The 18,341-nt window shown below is 35.9% G+C and overlaps 1 non-coding gene across 1 annotated transcript; it reads left to right on the forward strand.

Moving 5' to 3' along the window:
* The first annotated feature begins 2,206 nt into the window (after window positions 1-2,206).
* TRNAP-AGG (transfer RNA proline (anticodon AGG)) lies at window positions 2,207-2,278 on the forward strand. The gene has a single exon. It is a non-coding gene; the product is annotated as a tRNA-Pro (tRNA).
* The last annotated feature ends 16,063 nt before the right edge of the window (window positions 2,279-18,341 follow it).

Genomic DNA, 18,341 nt, shown 5'->3' on the forward strand with positions numbered 1-18,341 from the left:
AATCATTTCTCGATTTGTTGAGTCTTCATGTCTTCTCTGTTCGTGTCTTTCCTACTTTCTTCGCTTGAAACTTTTTCTTATTTGTATGACGTCATACCACCTGCTTCTGCTTGATGTCTTATTGGTCGAAATAATAATGTTTCAAGTTACTAACGTGGACAACAAGGTTAGTCCGCATCCAAAAGAGCAATTGGATTCTATATGATGTCTTCATAATCTTATGGATAACTTTAACTAGTCCATAGTATTTTCACACAAGTTTTTGGTTCTTGTTGCTTTGAACTCGAAGTTTATCTGAACTTAACTTATATGAACTCTTTATTTTTCTTGAAATTATTGTGGTTGACGCTTCCGACTGACCCTTCTCTTCATCCATCTAGATGATATTTCTGTGTGAACATGTGTTACTTCAGTGGTTTGTTTCATGTAGTGGCAACAACGTTTCTATTGAGGTTGGCTCACTCGAGCTCCCCTCTTCAATTACAACAATAGCAGCAAGCATAGATTCATCATGGCTATGATTCTTTCTCAACTGTAGTATTCACATCATTTTCAACCCTCTTGGTTGATGGATGTTTTTCTGAATGATCGTCGGGTTAGACTCCATTACTACTAGACATTTTGCTAGGGGCATGTAAATGACTTTGTGTTTCAGCAGGATGTTCATTCCTGACAGGACATTGAAGTCATCTATTTCAACTATCACTAAACAATTTGCCTAGTCCAAGACTCCAACTTGATTAGAGTTCTCATTGTGACTCTTAAGACAGGTAAAGCTTCCAAGTTGACGGCGTTCATCTTTCCTATATCTTGATGCCAAAGGATGTTAAACTATTTTGCATCGGTCTCCATCATGAGTTGTGGGTGCCTCTAGAGTTGACAATGGTATTCCTTACTACTTGGTGCTTTACCCAAACCTCAACATACATAATGTATATATATTCATTTAACTATAACACATATGGTCCATGGAAGAATTGTAACTCTTATGCTCATTAACATTATAATGGCTATTACCTAAATTATAACCTAAAGTTGATAATTGATGTCCAATTAGCCAACCGTAAATTTGTAATCATTATGGAGTGATTGAAATTACAATGGAAGTAGATTAAACTCCTAGTACCTTAAATGAAGTTGGTCTCTTCTAATAAAACACGAATTTCTCTTTAATATCATTAATACAATTATGCTTCATCTTGAACCTACTAAACATGAAACTAAAACTGCATTCAATTTAACTCCATTTATTGTCATCTTGAATGACGTGTAGGATATATTCTTGATATTTCATATTACGTAGGCTTTTTTGTAAAATCACAATTAGACAACAACAAATATGAACTTGGGTCTGTTTATCATTTTAAAGAAAATTTCTTTCTCCATCTTATTCCTAATAACTCTGCAACTAAATTCATGTTATGCTAAGAAACAAATTTTTTACTAGCAAGAAGTAAAATATGCAACTTTAACTAAAATTTCATCTAAACAAACTTTATTGCCATACAACATAGATGACAATTATAGCCTTCAAACAAAAACTAGAGTAGTTGTGGTGAACGGCATAGAAACTCTAGTGTTCATCCATAATATACAACCACTACCTAAATTATGACCTAAAAATTTGAAAACATAAGTTGTAGTTGAAAATTACATAAAACAATCCCCTAAATCCAAGAACTCGTGTCCAATTAGTAAATCCTAAAGATAGTAGCTAACATAGAGTAATTGAAGCTCCACATGAAGTAATTTAAAGTTCTAGTTACTTAACTAAAGTTTATCTCGTCTTTAATGAAGCGTGAGTTGCACTTAAGTTCATGAAATGTTTATAGACTCCAACTCTTAGTACTATTAATGCAATTATATTTCATATGAGTTTGTCATAAATCAAACTATGGTACATTCAATACAACTTCATTTTCTTGTCATACGAAGAAAAATAGAAGAATTAAATCAAACAAACTGATGAACTGAGCCAAATAAATCCAACCCAACCCAAACTGATTAGTTTGATTCATTTGTTGGGTTGTAGTTTATTTGATAACACTTGCATATTAGAACAATTCAATATTACATGCCTTACTTACTAGTAAAATACTAGATCATCAACTTTTTGTTTTATAGTCCTACTCAAAAAAATAGATTTCAAACTTGAGAGAAAAAAATATATTGAGTAGGAGTTAAAAATGTTGCATTATTTTTGAAAGGGCATTTGGTCTAGTGGTATGATTCTCGCTTAGGGTGCGAGAGGTCTCGAGTTCAATTCTCGAAATGCCCCTATGTTCATTTCTCGATAGATGAGCCTTAGAGAAAACAATTCAAATGGGACTATAAAACTTACACTAGCGGTCTAGTGGTATGATACTTGCTTTGGGTGCAAGAGGTCGTTTGTCTCGAGTTCAATTCTTTGAATGCCCCTCCGAAAGAGAAAGAAAAAAAAAGTTATTAAATAGTTATCAATGGGGCCTAACCATATATAGACTAGCAATTAAGAATTATCATTTTGGGTATGAGAGGTCTCAAGTTAGAGAATATGAGAATAGAGAATGAAACATATTCTTTCTAGGAACTTTTCATTATGTTATTCGCTGTCGTCAAATAGGTCATTTGTTGTCACAATCCTTTTAAGGAAGATGCACCCAAAAAACCGATGACGAAGTTTCAGAGAGCCATAGGCTCGAATCCTGTCACCTTGATGTGGTATTCTCAGGGGCCGAAGTGCAAAGCCCCGTAGTCTATCCGTGGTCAGGAAGGCAGGCATGTTGTCCACTGTCGTCACATAGGTCATCTTTCATCACAATTCTTTTAAGAAAGATGCGCCCAAATAACTGATGAAGAAGTTTTAGAGAGCCATAGGTTCGAAAACTGTCACCTTGATGTGGTATTCTCAGGGGCCGAAGTGCAAAGCCCCATAGTCTATCCGTGGTCAGGAAGGCAGGCGAACCGCGTACACTGAAAAAAAAAAATCTTCTTTTCTATCACATGTAGAATTGTCATTCTTTTGTCTTTTGAAACCCCTTACCTTATGAGTCATCAGGTAGGTTTTTGGTATCATATATCGAGATAATTATTATGAAAAAGCTATTCCACTAGTGTGACTTAGATACCCTTTCTTTGTGGTATCAGTCATGCTATTTGAATAGCCTGAAGTCATCATAGCCTCTCCACCAGTTCCGAAGACTCCTTCGGCATCAATGTTCTCTAATGAAAGAGATCAGACCCTTTTCTGAACCAGAATCGGGCACAAAACACCGAATGAGAAAGTCGAAAGCGAGCTCTTTTCGCGTATACGCAATCTTGAAACCCAATTAGCTCACGGACTGTCTCCTCAACCCTGGCGAGTACGAGTGCTTGGTAAGAGAAAATGTCGAATGAGAAAGACATTCGATTACGACAACATTCGCAACTACCAAAGTGCACTAAACGTAGTAGAGATCTTCGACATAACGATAATGGAACTTCAAGCCTATTTAATCAATCCTCTCTATACCTTATTGTTGACCGAATCGGATGCACGCCAGGCCTAAATTCTCTCTCAGTCTCCTGGAGACGAAAGAAAGATCAGATCCGAAGTTTACGAATCGAAGAGAAAGTGGATCTGAGTTCTACACGCTTTCATTTTCAAAAGCTTCGCTTGCCTACGGTACTTTATTCATGTTGTGCAACAATACGGTCATCTCTCAGCCGTGTATAGAGAATTCCTTGATCATTTCCTTGGCGGATAACACAAATGAAATCGCTTCCCTGACCGCCCATCTTATGAGTCCATTCTTGTCTTGTTGGTTTGTTGTATTATTCTATACCTCTCTCGATTGATAGAAAGACGTTCGGGAGCTGGGAGGGCCTATCGTGAGGGAACTTTCCTTTTCACGGTAGGCAAAGGTAAAGCGGGAGCTGCATATGTCCACGGTGATCAAGGCAGAGTGACTTCTTCTTTAAAAGAGGTTGGTTTTATCGAAACTGTTAGATCCGCTTTCGTTAAAGAAAAAATAGGAAGTCTTGGTTTGACCGATGTCGATTCGTATGGCAATGCGGACTCGACTCAGGATGAGGATTCCGCTTTTCATACTGCTGCTATGAGCCGAAAGAGCTGGTAAGCCATCTCGCTAAATGAAAGGAAAAAGCACGTACGGGTTGACCTTGTTACGAGGGGCGGGGGCCAGCTAAAGAAGGTCAGTCAGACTAGGTTAGGACCGTTTGATCCGGTTCAGCTAGGTTCTTCCATGCGAGAATGTATGCGTATCGGTATACTCTTTAGGACCGGTTGCTTCTTCTTTTTATTTATACGTTTGAAGAAACCTGCTAAGCCCGCCTTTCTTACCAGGTGTAATTCAATCTTTCAGCTCAAACATTCCTATCGTCCAATGGAAAAGGTAGGAGTACGACTACCTTTTCCTTTTCTTGACCGAGCCAAGGGATCATTCAGTTTCTACCAAAAAGTTTGCTATCTATTAGTTGCCGTAATCGAATGTATTTCTCATTTCATGATAGCTCCTCCAAGAGCTTCCTGGTCCGTAGTAGACGAAACCTTGGACTTCTATCGGACTTATAGCATTGCCTTGTGAGCTCGCCGTTTAGGGTTGGCCTTATAGGAGATCGAGCAGCCTTTCTTTCCCTACCTTGTATGCTTTCCCGATTATCGAGCAACTAGCCAACTAGCCAAAGAGAGAGGGAGAGGGATCATGTCAATCAATTTGTATGTGCATTTTGTCTGTCCTATACTTGCCTGCTTAGCTTTCTTAGCCAACAACTCCGATTTTTCCCAAACCAAGAGGTCCTGCTTATCCATACCCAACAGTCACACTTTCAGCTAAAAGACTAATGTTTTTTCATAAAGTCGGTTCATAGATCAAGAAAAAATGAAGCTGCTTACAGGGACGGTTACGCGATACGTCTTTTCATACTCGCCTTTTCTTTAACCTTGCTATCAACCTAGCCATTATCGCTTGTTGCTTTAAGGGGTCTCCCCACTGTAGATTACTCGGATTGGTTCTCGCGTCCCTGTGCCAAAAAGGATGGGCGAGTTTGGTTTGAGTGTTCATCGATTAGGTGGATCCATATGCTCCGCGGGGGTGAGACGAGGTGTAGCGCAGTCAGGTCAGCGCATCTGTTTTGGGTATGTCGTCCGCTAAAGGTTTTAGGAAAGGGGGTACAAATTTTCTACATAGGTCATCTGTGGTCACAATTCTTATAAGGAAGATGCTCCCAAATAATTGGTGAACAATAGCCTTTAAAGAAGTTTCAGAGAGCAAGAAGAGACAGAACAGAGAATAGGAGTGAGTCGTGCAAGAAAGAAGGAACTAGTAAGTTTAATTTGGGTTCGTTTGAACTAAAAAACGAACAAAAAATTTTCAAACGAACCCAAATTTAAGACTCACTAGCCCAAAAGTCTATATGTGGTAAAAAAAAAACCTTCCGTGGCCCAACCCTTATTCGCAGTCCGCATCCAACTATTTCCTTTTCAACCTACACGTATGCTCCAGGCCAAACTCACGTAACTAGTCAGAAGATGCGGCCCACAACTGAACGGAAGACAAGTGTCACAATCGCACTCTTGCAGTAGTGAGACAATGATTATGTGACATTTGTTCTAATCCAATGAACAAGTCAACCATGCAAAATTTAGACTGAACAAACAATAGTAGTGTATGCTCGAATCATGTTTAGAAGAAATATTTTAGAAAGCGTGAGCGAGGAAATACGTTAAAAACAATTTCAAATAAAGCTATGTTATAAGCTAAAAGTTAAGAAACAACAACTGGTCACGTTCTCCTATAGTACATTTTGGGACATTTTAGTCCTGATGGGTGTAGATATGATTTTGAGGACTAATCATACACCCCGTATTGGCACAACAATAATAGTAAAGGCCTATCTAAGATGAAAGCAAGTAAAAGGGATTTGGAATGATCATGCCACCATGAACCACAAATCGTTTACTTGAATAGCTGAGACATCTACATGCAGCCACAGGCAACACGCCTTGGCCAATCATGACCGCAACATCTGCCCTTACACAATTTGTCAATATCTCTATCAATCGGCTCTTCATAAACTCAACGTTGTAGGATGAGAATGACTTTAGGTCTCGCGACGCGCTTCTAGCTGATCTCAGTATTGAGGAGTCTTTTCCAACCTACTAGGAGCTGTTGAAAATAAATTCTCGGTTTGTTAACTCTTCAAGTCTTCTCTGTTGGTGTCTTTCCTACATTCTTCGCTTGAAGCAATTTCTTCTTTGCATGACGTCATACCACCTACTTTTACTTGATGTTTTCTTGGTCGGAATAATAACGTTTCAAGTTACATACGTGGACAACAGGGTTAGTTTGTATCCATAGGAGCAATTGGATCTTATATGATGTCTTCCTAATCTTGTGGACAACTTCGACTAGTCCATAGAATTTTCGCACCAGTCTTTGGTTCTTGTTGCTTTGAACTCAAAGTTGATCTGACCTTAACTTATCATAACTCTCTATTTGCTTTGAAATTATCGTGGTCAACCCTTCTTTTCATCCGTCTGGATCGTATTTCTGCGTGAACATGTGTTGCTTTAGTGGTTTGTTTTTGTCTCCCTTCTTCAGTAGAGGTGTTGGCTTGGTGTCTTTGCCAAGCATTTGAGTGATCACTGACAAGAGCCTTTGCAGGTCAAATAAACTCGACTGTGAACATGCCATTTTGCTATTTGTAGAATTCAACTAGCTCAGGCTGAGCCGCATGATATCTATTTGTGGTATGCGACATAAAACTAATCTTGTGATTTATCTCTCTTGGTGGGGTTAAACCCAATATCTGACCCTCTTGTTTTGGGTCTTGGTGTTCATGTAATGGCAATAAATTTTTTGTTGAGGTTGGCACACTTGAGCTCCCCCTTTTCAAATATAACAATGGCAGCAAGTGTAGATTCATCATGGCTAAGATTCTTTCTCAACTGTACTATCGTCATCATTTTCACCCCTCTTATTTGATGGATGTTTGTCTGAATGATCGTTGGGTTAGACTCTATTCCTACTAGGCATTTTTCTAGGGGCATGTAAATGACTTTGTGTTCTAGCAGGATGTCAATCCCGGACTATTTGGGCTCTAGAATGTTGGATATGAAGGCTAACTATTTATAGTAAAAATCTGATAGAGATATATATCCTAAATAATTATATATAGTAGGCGGTTACATATAGTGAAGCTATATATAATAAACTGAAATCATAGGTATACCCATTAGTCAGTGCTTCGTAAATGTACATTTCTCTTTCTCCATATCCTCTCTTTGCATACCTGAAGTCATTAATACAAAACCATTAGTCAATATTTCTTCTTACATTTTCTCTATCATGTTTTTTGTGTTCATTTAGATCAAGTGTGTGCATTGTTGTATGATTCTAATAACTGGTATCAGAGCGAGGAGAGATTCACCACGATCTGTGAAGATGGAAAGTTCAAAGACTGGAATTGAAAAGTTTGATGGATTCGATATCATTTTCTAGAAGATGCAGATTGAAGACTATCTATACGAGAAAGATATTCAGGAACCCATTTTGGGGTGAAGCTAGATACCATGACCACGGAGGAGTGGGAGCTCAAGGATTGTCACGCCGTAGGTTTAATCTGGTTGACGCTGCCAAGGAACCAAAGAAAGTGCGATTGGAAATGGTCCATATAGACGTTTGGGGACCATCTCCAGTTTCTTCATTTCTAGTACCAAAATTTCATGGATTAGATGTCTCGCACTGTGCAACGACAACTCTCTGTTTTCCTAAGGCTAGTCAGATATCTCATGACCACTCTTTTCCTCCTCACCATATCTAGACACTACAACGTTGATCCACTATTGTCTTATATAGTTAACGTTCACTCTTTAACGTCCAAGGACATTTTATAACTACCACGAAAATCAAAACATACAATAAATTCATACAAGTTTTACAACATATCGTATAATACAAAATAAGGTTAGACTGCATACTTGGTCGCGAAGAAACGTGCCATCGAGCTGAGTCATAGAGATATACGACTCTTTATCCTAAGAAAAAATTTATATAATTTAAAATCTGGCTGCTCTGATACCAATCTGTCACAACCCAAATTTCAAGGGTTCAAAACTCAAATAGAAACTAAAATTGAGAGTGAAAAAAAATGAAAATAAAACTAAAATAGAAACTAAAATTGAGAGATGTTTGTCAGTTATTACGGTAAAATTCTATCTAAGAACTCCTCTTCCTTTATAGTTATGCTTATAAGAAATTAATTTAGGATCAAATCTTCTTTCCTATCTTATAATAATCAGATCCCATGTTCAATTAATTAGATTTTTTTTAGCATCGTAAGTTATAGGAAATAAGGTTAGAATCAATATAATTTTAGCTGGCAGATTCATAAATCTGTAAGATAGTAGCCAAATTAAAATTGGTCAATAATATCGGTTTACATAATGAAAATAAATATAGAATTAGAGTAATATCTTATTTACCGATGTTTACAAAACTGAGAATCTATTTACAGAATGGGAATGAAAATAATTACCATGAGGGAGGAGGAAGATTGAGGAAAGATTTGTTAAACAGTATTTAACAATAAAATGAAATATCAGACGGCAGTGACCTCCTTTCAATTTTAAAACGTATTTACAAAATGTAAAAGATTAGAGAGAGAGAGGGAGGGAGAGTAAGAAAAGATTTGTTAAACAGTATTTAACAATAATAGGGAATATCAGACAGCAGTGAGCTCCTTTCAATTTTATTTTTGTGTAACAGAAAAACATTCACAATTTTCATCATAGGGCAGTGAACTTCTTTAAATTTTGTCCAACACAAAATATCATAATTTTAAGATGGCCAATGTAAATTAGAGTAATAATTTTATAGAGATAAAACTTGAAACTGATGTCATGAGGTCATATAGGTTGACACGAATTTCAAAGGACGGAATCGAACTTTCATTAAAGATATATTTGTGACAACGACTTAAGCTATCCAGGTAAGTGACCTTACTATCGGCATGGTTATTTTTTATGTTGACACGTGCCCTGTGGTTCTGCACCTGTCATATATATTGATATGTGTGAATTGTCTGTGGATCGATATGCTTCCTATATGTTATGTTATGTTATATAATATGTGGATTGTATGATAATAATTATGGTACGATGTGCTCTAGGAGATGTTTGAGATAGGATACGAGAAGGATGCACAAAACAAAATGTAACGATAGGAGTAAGATACGTTCATGAAACGTTGAGGTTAGGTTACATACCAGAGTGCTATGGATAGGAGAGATTGATGAAAGAATACGGTTAGGTTATGGGTAGAAAGGGATAGGTTTGTGATAGATTGATAGAACCATGGCGTTAGGATACGTGCTGGTGATGATATGACTAAGGTACGTCACATAATGATATGTCTATGATAGGTATAAGAACGTTAAGGCTATGGTAAATTAGAGAACGATATGACTATGAAGTGTTTACGTTATGACTTGGTTATGATATGATACATTGTATGCTAGATTATTGTGCTTAAGTATGAAATCATATGAACGTGAATGTACGTTATTTATGCTGCTTAGTTGATGTGATATGAATGCATGTGATGATGTGTGGCCCTTGTACGATTATGGCTTGTTGGATGAGTATTGAAATATAACTGAATGAATTGTATGACATGAAATATGGTAAATTGCATGATACATAACCCCGCTAGGAATATGTATGATATGTAACGAAATGAGAATGAGAATGAGAATGACATGTAAGCATGAAAACGTGAAACGGGGTTATGTTCATTAAATGATGACTGTAGGACTAGTGGGACCTCATGCATATTGTGTGATCATGCATTTGGGGGGATACCCCTATCCCATCACGAGCGTATGGATGTGTACATCCAAATGGAAGGACAACGATCGTTATGCCTTGCATAGTGCTGCCGTGACGGTTTTAGTTTTAACGGGTCCCAGTGGGCCCCCAGAGCATGCCCATCGGCTAGGGACAATGGCCCAGCGGTGTGCGAACTAGCTGGTGAGCCCATACTCGCACGTATGGGCTGCGTGTAGAGTATATGGTACACGTCCACGATTACCTGTTAGGATTACACCGTAGGAAAAACGAAACGAAACGAAACATAGGTCCCATCATTTCATTGCATGTGATTGTTGCATTTAACCCCAATAGTGGGGTCACTTATTAAGTATTTCTTTAAATATTCAAGCCATGTGCTACTACATTTTTCAGGTTAAGGCAAGGCATCCCTGTACGGCTGACGACGGCATCGCAACTCGAGATCATGGCACATGCATAGGATAGTAACATTTATTTTCTTAGACTTAGGATAGAATAGGATGTTTTAAACTTAAACGCTTATTTATTTTATTTTGAGTCTTTTGTTGTGCCATTTTAAAGATGTTTTCGAAACATGTAACTTCATGGCTGTGTTTTAAGTTAAAGGTTATGTTTTATGGAATTTAAATGAAGTCTTCCGCATTCAATGTTTATGGTATGTATACAGTAGCGACCTTAAATTAAGTAGAAAATTTTGGGTCGTTACAATAGTTCAACTAAATCCATATTATGCAAAGAAACAAGTTTACGACTCATAAAAACAACTACCTAAATTATGTCCTAAAAATTTGAAAACATAAGTTGTAGTTGATAATTACACAAAATTTTCCCTAAATCCATGAATTCATGTCCAATTAGTCAATCCTAAAGATTGTAACTAGCATATAGTAATTGAAGCTCCACATGAAGTAATTTAAAGTTCCCCTTACCTCACTAAAGTTCATCTCATCTTTAATGAAGCACGAATTGCACCGAAGTTCATGAAATTCTTATAGACTCCAACTCTGAGTACTATTACTGCAATTATGTTTCATATGAGTTTGTCATAAATGAAACTAAGGTGCATTCAATACAACTTTATTTTCTTGTCATACGAGGCAAAATAGAAAAATTAAATCAAACAAACTGATGAACTGAACCGAATCAATCCAACCAAAATTGATTAGTTTGTTTTTTTTTTTTTGGTTTGTTGGTTTATTTGATAACCCTAGTATATTATAACAATTCAACTTTTCGTTTTATAGCCCTCCAACTACTAAGAGAAAAATATATTTTAGTAGAAGCTAAAAATATTAGGTGTTTAAGAAAAGGCATTTGGTTTAGTGGTATCTCACTTGGACTTGGGGTGCAAGAGGTTTTTGAGTTCAATTCTTGAAATGCCCGTATCTCTAAATCTTTTCTTATCTAAGGATTTCATATTCGAAATCAACCTAACTTCATATTCGACATTTTATACTTACCATCATGCTCTTAATACTCATAGTCTTTCTTAACATCCCATCCCAAGGCTTTATTCTCCGAGACAAATTCTACATCCGAGGAGTTCACGTGTTTCCTGCAATACGACAAAATATGACCTTAATACCTAGGCCTAAGGCTTCATACATATGTTTCAAGTGGTATAACAAGGGCATTTGGTCTAGTGGTATGAAAGTTCGATTCTCAAAATGCCCCTTCAAGAGATTGTAGTATGAAAGACATTTACCAAGTAAATAAACACATGAAAATAACACAAGTGACACATATGTAAACTATGTTATTAATATTTTATTTATATTACATCTTTCCTTATTTATGAAATAATGAGCAGAGATATTTTTCATTTTCACAAGTGACACATATGTAAACTATGGTAGAGCGCTCGCTTCCGATGTGGAAAGTACGGAGATCGATACCTTGCATCTCCAAATGAATCGATCACTAAACTTATGAAATAATGAGTGGAGATGTTTTTTCATTATCACTAAATATATTATTCTATCTTTCCTTATTTATGAAATAATGAGCGTAGATATTTTTTCATTTTTACAATTATTGATGACGGGAGGTTTAGGGTTTTCTGATGTAAGAATCGTGGGGATGTAGTTCAGATAGTAGAGCGCTCACTTCTGATGTGGAAAGTACGGGGTTGATACCTTGCATCTCCAAATGAATCGATCACTAAATATATTATTTCTTTTCAATTTTTTTCTTATTTATGACATAATTAGCAAGGATAGTTTTTCATGTCACTATTATTGATGACGAGACGTTTAGGATTTTGTGACATAAGAATCGTGGGGATGTAGCTTAAATGGTAGACCGCTTGCTTTGCATGCGAGAGGTTTGGGGATAGATACCACTCATCTCCAAAATAAAACTATCTATTATTAAATATATTATTGAAAATTATTTCTTTTCAATTTTTCCTTATTCATGACAGGTTGACAGGTTGAGTAGCGATATTCTTCATTTTCACTATTATTGATGATGGAAAATTTAGGGTTTTGTGATGCAAGAGTTGTGGGGATGTAGCTTCGCTTAGCATGCGAGAGGTATGGCTTAGCATACGAGAGGTACGAGGATCGATACCTCGCATCTTCAAAAGAAATGATTTATTATTAATATTTTATTTCTATTCAATATTTCCTTTTTTATGACATACTTGATGGTGTTAATATAATACATGCGGAAGCAATTTGGATCTTAGGCACTTTTAGAACATCAATTATAGTAAATAACTAGCATGTTCATAAGTATTAAAACTTAATGAGTTTAGATACTAACCTTTTGTAGTTCAAACTCCCTTTTTTCTCACGAACCGGTTTCGAACCACCACTAGTGTCTTCTCCACTATCCTCCGGCCTTAGAATGGGATTGTGGAATCGAGTGAGTGACTAAACTTGGGAGGAATTTTGTATATGTGAAGAGAGTGTTTGTGAGAGGTTTTTCTCAAGGTTTTTCACCAAGAAGAAGAAGACCTTCCATGTACCATGATCGCCCTATTTAAAGGGTCATGTTTGCATGTTCATGCAAATTTGAGATCACCAAATTTTGACACTCAAAATTCCACTCAAATGTTTGGGATTATGCGGCAAGCATGCATGTTTGAGTTAACCAAATTTTGACACTCAAAATTCCACTCAAACTTGTGGGGTTTATTTGGCAAGTATGCAAGTTTCGTTAAACCAAATTTTGACACCTCAAAATTCCACTAACATGTATTTTTCCATTAAATGAAGTCAACATTTTGACTTTCTTCATTTTAATTGAACAATTAATTTGAATAATGAATTTGAAATTAGAATAACATTAAATGATTAATTAAACTATTTAATTAATATTTAATATTAATTCAAATGCTAATCCCAATCAATTCCGACACATAATTGATTAAGATATTTAAATCTTATTTAAATATCTCAGATTCTCTCCTTTTGTTTAATTCGTAAATAAAACAAAAATGCGGTTAAATATATCGTATATATGTAGCGCATATTCCCTAATTTGAATTCGAACACTTCGAACTCACTCGTCACACTATTTTATGATTTAGTCCATATGAGCTAGCAGAGGGACCTAATGGACCTATAGATCATGGGCTCCAACGATCCAAGATTAACCGGCTAAACTCATCAACCTTGTAACCAACATTCGTTAACTACTAGGACACTCCACTATAGCCTAGTAGTTGCACTCCCCTCACTATAGATATATTTCTGTCCATTTGATATAACCATGATTAGTAAGTCGATCCTTCACAGGGTGTTCGTAACTAGAGCTGGGTCAATTTACCGTTTTACTCCTAAAGTTACTTCTTGTTTCTTATGTCTCACTGATTCTCTAATGAACAATTTGTTTGTGGTCCAACCAGTAAACCGAATCCCTCTCAGGACAATGAGAGGGTAGGGCCCCTTGTTCAAGACCTAGAGTCAGTGCTTAAGGGAACTACCTTTCTTCTATCCCTAAAAGTGGGTAGGAGTGAATTCCATCTTGCACCCCACGTCCCCAGCCATTCACCCAGTCTTACCCCTGAAATGGGAGGCCTATTGAGTCGGCGAACTAGAGCCACTCTCACCCGGGCAAATCTAAGGATAATTCTGAATAAACAGGAGTTTATGGTTAGCTCAGGATTAAAACCAAGTTACCTAGGTTATCGAATGAAAAGAAAATCAGTCTCAACAGTAAACAACATTATAAAGTGAGAGTGGTTTTCTTCATGGTCCGATCTTATGCAATACTCATTGCATAGGACGCCCCCACTCACATGTCTCCACATATACAATTTAGTGATCACATTGTTTATATCATATACAAAAGTGGGCCGCATCCATTGTGTCCCTAGAATAAGGTACTCAGCCTTATCCTTATACTATAGATCATTTTGACTATATACTTGAACTTGATCCACTCTTATGTCTCTAAATATAGTTCAAGTAATCATACTATAGCCAGAGTGTTCTTAGTTTATTGGATTTAGATTAATGATCGTAAAGTTTACTTTATTCAATAACAATCTTTACTGAATAAACAACAATAATAACTTTATTGAAAATAGAATATGTTTTTGTTTACAAACTATGAGTTTTAGGACATAAAACCCAACATTTGCATCGTCCATGAGATGCATTGCGGCTAACGTAACTCTCAGGTCGTATGAGAAAGTTCCTGTAGCGCTAAACTCTCAGGTCGTATGATAGAGTTCTTAGAGCTACCGCGACATTTCGAGGTGTTCGATCATGTGACTTTTTCTTCAAAAGAGTCAACATCAAACATCAGGTCTTTAATTGGCAACCCATCAAGGGGAGCGTCGATTGCATCGATTCCATCAACGGTCTTCTCATGAGTTTATGGTGCATGACCCATTTTTATATCATCCACCTTCGAGCGCCACCGTCCATGAGATGCATTGTGGCCAACGTAACTCTTAGGTCCTATGAGCAAGTTCCTGTAACCTTCAAGTATTGTTCTACGTCAAAAATAAAGTTTTTTAATTCCTTAGCATCCCGGTTCCCATTTAAGGGTTTGTGTTTTTGGATTTTCAGTTTCTTAAGCCAAACATGAGCTTGGCTTGGGGTGTTGTTCTCTACGACCCTCCTTGTCAAACTCACTCTGGTGCTTATCTCAATCATCTCAGCCATGATGGCATTCAACAAAAAAGACCTTGAAAATGACGGGATTATCACATTAACCATTTGAATGACCTCAACCTCACTTGTTGAAATTGAACCAAATATGTATGACATAACACTATTTAAGGTTCAAAGTTCATAAAAGTGTTTTTAATCTAGGATACTATTGAACTTGACCATTATAGTGCCTCTCAAACCAAGTTCATAAAAGTCTTTTGAATTTAAGATACTATTGAACACATCCATTATAGTGCTTCTCAAACCTAGGTAAAGTTTAAATATAATTGGTGACAAAAGATGAAATTATAAAATAAAAGAAATAAGAAAATAAAATTTCATTGTCGAGAATCAAACTCGGGTCTCCTCGATGAAAGCCAGATCTTCTGTGTAATGTCTAACTCTTCGACACGTTTTTTTATGTGTGTGATAGAGTTCTCAGAGCTACCGCCACGTTTCTTGTTGTTCGATCCTGTGGCTCTTTCTTCAAAAGAGTCAACATCAAACATTAGGTCTTTGATTGGAAACCCATCTAGGGGAGCGCCGATTGCTTCAATTCCATCAATGGTCTTCCCATGATTTTTTGGTGCATGACCAGTTTTTTATACTATTCACCTTCAAGCGCCACCATAGTTTTGCATCGTCCATGAGATGCATTGTGGGCCAATGTAACTCTCAGGTCCTCTGAGCAAGTTCCTATAGTCTTGAAATATAATATCAAAACATATTAACGTATTTGATATGTTAAATATTAAAATAATTGATGTGTATCATAAACATTAAATAAAAATATATATTTGAAATTTGATGCAGATTCATATTAATTAAACATATATTATGATATTCTACGACATTTTAATATTATTTAAATAAGATATTATATCTTAATGTATTAGGTATTCAAATATATAATTTGACAAAAATTATCACAAGTTCACTGTAAATAGAACCTTAGGTTTAAGTAAAAAAGCATCAAACACTGAATACTGTGACATTTTAGGTGATATTTTGCAGAGGAAGCTGATAAAGGTCTTCAAAGAGCATGTGGTCATGTTTGACATTTTAGGTTAACAACATGGTGAAAAGAAACCAGAAATTTTGATACTGGTAGTTAACTACAAACCTTTGAATAAGGTTTTAGAATAAATAAGATATCCAATCCAAAACAAAAATGATTTGATAAAAATAATTTAGAGTCAAATGTTTTTATAAAATTGGACATGAAATTGGGATTTCAATTCTAATTTTCTAAAAGGACAAATATAAAATAGCATTTATGTCCAATTTAGAAAATATGAGAGGAACGTTATGCCATTTAGGCGAAAAAACGCTCCATCCGAATTTCAGAAGATTATGAATGATATTTTCAATCCTTTTCAAAAAAATTCTATAGTTTATATTAATGATGTGTTGATATTTTCTAAAACCATTAAGATCAACACTTTAAACATCTACATACATTCATTAATGTAATCAAAAGAAATCAGCTAGTTGTGTCCATACCCAAAATCAAATAATATCAAACTCAGATCCGTTTTCTTGGATTTTAAATTTATTTGAGCCGTATTAAAACCCATCCAATGGTCTTTGTCTCAAACTTTGGTGATGACGTATCCTAGAAAAGCCAACTTCAAAAAAATTTGAGGTTCTCTTAATTACGTGTCTTATATCCTTCAAGATATCAAGCACATTTACAAATGTCTTGATGAGTGTCTTCAAAATAATACAAAGAATTTATTGGTAAGGGATATCTCTACAACCCAAAAAAATCAAATTCAAATATCGAATATGGAGGTATCTAAAATTGTCAAAGAGGACAGAGAATCAATTATCATATTTCATTCAAAAGCCTCGAATAATACCATACAAATTACAAAATAGTAAAAAAAAAAAAATAATAAATAAAGTATTATTTCCATTGTACTCTAGGTACAAAAATTTTAAAGAAAGTTTAATTAACAAAACTATTAAAATCTATCCAAGAGTCAAATTTAGTTTTAGAAAAAGAAGGGAATAATCTTGTTTCAAAGAAAAACTTATTTTGCTTAATAGAAGTAAATTTTGTTGTGGTTTGATTTTAAAATTCTACCAATAAAAGAAGTTGAAAACACCTTGGGAGAGTTTCTAACAAAGTCTCTCTTCTCTTCTCTTGTCTTCCGAAACTGATACTAATCCAACCAATCATTTGCATGGACTAAAAAATTCAATTACCTATAAAAGAAGTTGAAAACACCTTGTGAAAGTCTGTAAGGATAGTACGACTTCTAGCTTTGCAAAATCCAGCGTTGTTGGTGCTTATCAAAATCGCTGCCAGAATAAAGTTTAACAAGTGGTTCTATGGTGTAGTGGTTAGCACTTTCGACTTTGAATCTAACGACCTGTGTTTAATTCCCGATAGGTAATCCGTCAATTTATACAAAATTGGTTCATAGCCGATTCGGTAGGGTCACTTTTGGACCGATAATCTGTAGAAGGGGTCACTAAGATTGAGATCATACAAAATGGGTCCATAGCTCAATGTTAGAGCATTTGATTGCAGATCAAAAGGTCACCAATTCGAACCTAGTTGAGCCCTTCTATCTTGGATAGAAATTTGTTACACTTTTTGGACCGACATTATGTCTAAGGGGTCACTAAGGTTAAAATTCTACAAAGTGGATCCATGGCTCAGTGGTAGAGAGTTTGACGGGTCACCCGTTTGAACTTGGTTGGGCCCTTTTATTTTGGACAGACACTTTTTACACTTTTGGACTGACACTCTGTAGAAGGGGTCACTAAGGTTGAAATCATGCAAAATGGGTTCATAGCTCAATGGTAAAGCATTTGATTGCAGATTAAGAGGTCATCAGTTCGAATTTGGTTGGGCCCTTTTATTTTGGACAGATACTTTGTTCGATTTACTCCCGACTACATAGAACCATGTACTTAGAACCTAAGGGCCACTATTCTCGGACAAGAACCCACCGAAAATGGGTCATGACTCCGTTTTTGTTTTCACTTACTCCTCCTAAATCTATAAAATGTCTCCTATTTTTATTCATTTTCTCTTTACTTAAATATCAAAATCTTAAATAAAAAGGAAGGGCTCTCTAGAATATTCTTCTTTTCGAGTAATTTCACATAATTTAACATTTTAAAAATCGGTAAATTAAAAAAATCCTACATTGGTATATTCGTAATTTCATGTAGTCTTCCTAAGTTTGTCGGCGACATTGTTTTTTGTCCAGCTTGATAATGTGAGTTTGTAACCCATCCGCTAGGGTTCTTGGAATGATTCTCTAGATTATCCCTTCCATGTTGGGAGTTGGGCCATGGGTCTTGGGTGAAGGAACCGTTGGTTTACCGCCCCTAAAAGTTAAGTTCACATAGTATCATTGTCTTTGAGATAACAATTCTTTTCTATT

This window comes from Cucurbita pepo, chromosome 10 (genome assembly GCF_057944985.1).
Source record: "Cucurbita pepo subsp. pepo isolate OVF chromosome 10, ASM5794498v1, whole genome shotgun sequence".
Classification (NCBI taxonomy): Eukaryota; Viridiplantae; Streptophyta; class Magnoliopsida; order Cucurbitales; family Cucurbitaceae; genus Cucurbita; species Cucurbita pepo.